The following is a 5,545-nucleotide window of genomic DNA, read 5'->3' as shown; positions in this document are numbered from 1 at the left end:
CCCGAAATTACAGGTTAAGAATGGACAGAAAGATAGGCCTATGTGTTCATCTTATCATATTTCTCCAATGCCAAATCAGTGTCTTCTTTCCAACTAAACTGTCCCTGTTTGCAAATAATTTAATCTAAAACGTCATTAGGAATCTGAGAATTGTTCTTTCAAAAGTTAGGTCTACCCAAGACAGAGTAGGCCTACTGATGCAGAAAAATGTAAGCTTTAACTGCTGGCTACTCTCCTTCCATGTCTTAACCCAGGTCACAAGTGTTTCCCTAAAAGCTGTCTGGGTTTAAACATCTTCTATTGTACAGAGAGTGAATACAGTAGTTTAATCAATTGATAGTGACAGAATTAGATTACTTCTCAAGTCAGGCTCTGAATGTCAAAGAAATTAAACAATGATATCCCCAAATGCATCAGTCACGTCTTTCCCGAGTATTTTACAGCTTGTTTCTAGCATAAAGTATCGCAGACCAAAGCGCTGTTACAGATCGCTTTATATAATCTGATCCGTTTTAAGCTGTGCTTTTTGCAATTTTCTTTAATAAAAGGTAGGCCTATGGCATACCCCCTCAATTCGAGTGTTGGTTTTAATTTAACAGCCCTTCACTGACATGGAGGTAGGCATGGTGGGTGAAGGAATTGACCAACAAATCTATAGATATAGCATTTAGTTTAATTTTGTCTGTCAAACAGGTAGGCCTACCTCTTATTCCTAGGAACAAATTGTTGTAAGTCTAATTAAAATGAAGACGGTTGAAATGAATTATGCCTACTCAAATTTGCCTACTTTCTGCACCATGAGCTGTCCATTTCTAATTGATTGTGCCACGGCTGCTGCTTCAAATATCAGCACCACAATGTAAATTACTCTAATCTGTTTTATTGTGAGGTCAATAACTCATAAATACATTATGGGCAAAACACATATTGTTTTTATTAAAATCAATTATAGTAGTAGCACGCTATCAAAGTTGCCCTCTGGTCTTCCTTCTCATCTTCGTGCTCTCCTTCTCAAACTGAACAGAACATAGGCTAGTCTATATGTAAAATAGTGATTTTTTTGGGGACTATGCCTAATCAAAAACTGCAGGCACTTCATGTTTTTGATTTAACCGACCTGATCAATTAGCTCAGTTGTTTAGGGCTGCGTTCAGTACACAAAAACGTAATAGAACGTTCAATTGAACGGAAACAGTGCTGTACTGAACGACCAGTTGAAAAACTGCGGCACTCAAGGAACAGGGTTGCTTACCCCTGCTCTAGGGTCCTGTGGTGAAATGATTGCTGTGCAAGGTATTGGGAGTATGCTGGCCGGTCAGTAATGCCACTCCATCTGAAATGCAACAAAAACATGAAAAATATTTTGCTTAGTCAGTCAGTAACTTTGCTAACTAGCAAATGAAACAGTCATGTAGCGAAATGTGCACAAGACCCCCAAATCAGCCAAATTATATGAAAACAACACCGCAGTTCTGTGGGTGTGGCTTGAAGCAATGAGTGACGTATTTAAAGGGCAGCGGTGCATTTTGAACCCACAACCCATCCATGTTTTTCAACTGGTCGTTCAGTACAGCACTGTTACAACTGAATGCCTTCAACTGAAATGTGTCTTCCACATTTCACCCATCCCTCTGAATCAGAGAGGTGCTGGGGGGCTGCCATAATCAACATCCACAGCACCCAGGGAACAGTGGGTTAATTGCTTTGCTCAGGGGTGGAACAACAGATTTTTACCTTGTCAGCTTGGGGATTCGATCCAGCAACCTTTCAGTTACTGGCCCAACACTCTAACCACTAGGCTACCTGCATTGTGGATCAATGAAATTGGCTATCAGCCTATTCAGTGACACCCACAGAACACAACTGTGAAGTGTTTACACACATATTAACCTCATCGCTCTTATTGCAGGACTTTGTTGGACATCACCTCACTATTCAGCCTATTGTGAATATTGAACATTCATATTGTAATGTACAGCCTTACCTATGGATCTCGGATCCATGCAAATGGGGTATCAGCCTACTCAGTGACCTCCAGAGAATACAACTGTGAAGAGTTTACACATATTAGTGTAATAGCTCTTATTGCAGGACTTTGAGTGTTGGAAATCACCTCCCCAGTAAGTCTATTGTGCGTATTGCACATTTATATTGCAATGTACAGCCTTACCCCATTTCATGGACTCAAGATCCATAGGTATCAGCCTACTCAGTGACAGCCACAAAACACAACTGTGAAAAAAAAGTTCACACAAATGTTAGTGTCGAAGCTCTTTTTGCAAGACTTTGACACCCCTGTGAAATGAGCCACATTAGTTCACAAGTCAACCTACTATGTGTATTGAACATTCAAATTGCAATGTACAGTCTTACCTAGGGATGTTGGGTCCATGAAATTGGGTATGAGCCTACTCAGTGACACCCATAGAACACAAATGTGAATAGTGTACACAAATATTGGTGTCGTAGCTCTCAGGACTGACTGTGGGAAATCACCTCACTATTCAGCCTATTGACTGGTGAGCTAATGTGGCTCATTTCACAGTAGTGTCAAAGTCCTGCAATAGGAGTTGTGACCTTAATATTTGTGTAAACTCGTCACAGTTGTGTTCTGTGGGTGTCACTTAGTGGGCTGATACCTATGGATCAAGTAACGCGCTGTGACATTGATCGACCAATGATTTGATCAATGCCACAGACATTTGACTGGCTCACCCTTATTATCATATTGGAGGAAGAAATACATAAATGAATAAATATATAAATGAATAAAATTAATTAAAGTTAGAATAATTAGATAATACATACAGAAATAATTAAATACATACAGATATGTAGAGAAAATATATACATTTTAGTCAGCATTTTAGTATTTCCTTGCTCATTTATTGAATTATGTGTGGATGTATTTATCTATTTATGTGTGTGTGTTTATTTATTCATTTCATTCTAATTATGGCAGGTTTGGTCTTCCATACTGGAAGGGTGTTTTCATACTCGGTCCCTTTCAGACTATTTTTGTGAAGTCAGTGCTCTTCACATAATTTTTTCTGGAGTGTGAATGCTCCAATTGAACTCAGACTCCTCAAATGAGCCCTGTGCTGTTTTTGGACATTGATTAGTGATTATCAAGTATGAAGTTTTGTACCGACACAATGTTCAGATTATTTGTTTGAAATTTTGTATGTGATCTATAGGCTATGAGACCTTCATAAGCTGTTTATTCAGATGTGGGTTTGAATCAATAATGTATATAAACCCTTGATTGCTGATGCTACGTATTTGCCATTGAGAGGCTTTGAAACACTCGGTCGGCCATATTGGTACTCCCCAGTAGGAGCAGTCCTCTATAGGAATGAATGGAATTCTACAGTATTTCAGTTAAATGTTTCAAGGACAAATTACATGTATTTAAGTGTTTTTTGTTGTTGTAGTGGGGACAGTAATAATTATAATCTCTTAAAAAGTGTCAGGTTTTGGCCAGGACTATTCATGTTTTGGTCATTAGATGCCCCCATTGCGCCTTTTTGAACCTTTAGTTTTTTCCCTTGTTCTATTGTTTGCACCTGTGCCTTATTTCCTTGTAGGTATTTAAACCCTTAGTGTTCCTCAGTTCTTTGCTCTGTGTTTGTATGTTAGCACCCAGCCCCAGCCATGCTGTGAACATATATTTCTCTAGTTGGATTTTCCTGAGGTACTCTGGTTTTGTTCTTGTTTATTTTTGATTAGTCATTTGAGGTTTGTTTTTTCCCTGCTGTTCTTACCACTTTGTGGATTTTCATTGTATTTTGGAGGATATTCATTTTTTCTCTTGGCTTTACTTTTGACGTTGTGGATTTTTATTTTTTGCCTGAAGATCTTTTACCTTGATTAAACCACCGTCTCTAGTACTGCTGTGTCTGCCTCATCTTCTGGGTTCTGCCCACTATCAGTGACTGTTTCTCACACCGGGTCCTGACAAAAAAGATCCTTTAAGGAAAATGTTTTTAGATTTGATCATGTTTAGCTTATATAATTTAAAAGTATGTATTAAGGTGTCTGTAATATAATACATGGGGCAAAAACTAATGTAGACATTAATAAATGCATTTCTATAGCCTACAACATTTTTTACAACAGTGGGGGAATACCAAGAGGGCTTCAACACAGCGCCCCTATGCACCCCTATCTGTCATCTAGTGTATATATGAATCATTGGTTTGAATAGTGTGAGAAAACAACAATATTTGGTGAGAATCACAACATCGGGTACAAAATCAATGCTAGCTCATAAAGCGGCAGAAGGCTACATTGGGTGTACAATTTTCTGCTATTTATTCTGTTACCAATATCATGTACATGTTAATATTATCTTCTGATTATATGTATTATATCTCATCTTTCAACTAAATGCATTCTTTCAGCTTCCAAAATGTAAGTAGGTATATCTAGCTGTCCAGGAACACGTTCTGATAGAATGGCTTGTCCTGCACTTTGTAAAAACCCAGAGTGCATTGAGTGGATGTTGGAAAATGATCTTGGTTATTTTCTAAACATAGCAATGTGAATGCAAAGATGACACAGACCTCAAAATAGGTGAAGTGAACTGGCAAAGAGTCCACATTCACTGAGTTCTATAGCTTTTTTTTTTTTTTTACCCCAGAGTTCACTTTAAAGAGGTGCTATGCTTCGGGGGGCTCTATGTTTCTTTGGAGTGTTAACACTGCACAAAAAATAACTCGAACCGCACTGAGTTCACAGAAATTGGTGAAAACACCCTTAAAGAGGACTATATGTGACATTAATTCCTATGGAGGACTGCTTTTCTGAGTAGTGCCAATATGGCCTCTTATTGGCCAATACATAACATCGGCAATCCAAGGTGGCAAGTAGCCTAACGGTTGGAGAGTTGGACCAGTAACCGAACAGGTCGCTGGTTTGAACACCCAATCTGACAAATAAAAAATCTGACAATGTGCCCTTGAGCAAGGCACTTAACCCTAATTTGCTCAAGTGGCACTGTACTTCTATGGCTTACCCAGTAAAACAACACATTTCACTGCACCTATCCAGTGTATGTGACAATAAAACACCTTATTCTTATAGACATCATTGAGGGATACCCATGTTGCTGGAGATCAGAAGTGTCCAGTTAGAGAAAGACAGGTCGAGGTTGCCAGGGTCAGAGTAGCACACAAGGTGTCATATTCTGAGGCAGTGAAGAGAGTAGTAGAGGAAGATGGGTCCAGAGCAAGGCATCCTAAGAGGCTCCCTGTGAGTAGGTCAAGGCCAATAGAGAGCAATGGGAATACCATGTGCTCCAATAAGGTTGCCTTCTTAGCATTCAAAGCCATGGTTATCAACTGTACTGTAGAAATGGAATGTAAATCACATAAAATAGATGCTGTGGTGGCAGCTGCAGAGAAGTACTTGGGTGTACAAGATGGTTGAAGATGGTTTGCTGTTCTCCCAAGCTGCCGGCCTGGTGTAGGATCAGATAGGGCCAAGTAGCGTAATACTGTTGAGTTGTTGTTTATAGGGCAATATTTCTTCCCTTTTCCCCGTC

The sequence above is a fragment of the Salvelinus alpinus genome, chromosome 10 (genome assembly GCF_045679555.1).
Source record: "Salvelinus alpinus chromosome 10, SLU_Salpinus.1, whole genome shotgun sequence".
NCBI classification, from domain to species: Eukaryota; Metazoa; Chordata; class Actinopteri; order Salmoniformes; family Salmonidae; genus Salvelinus; species Salvelinus alpinus.
This window is presented reverse-complemented; position numbering follows the sequence as displayed.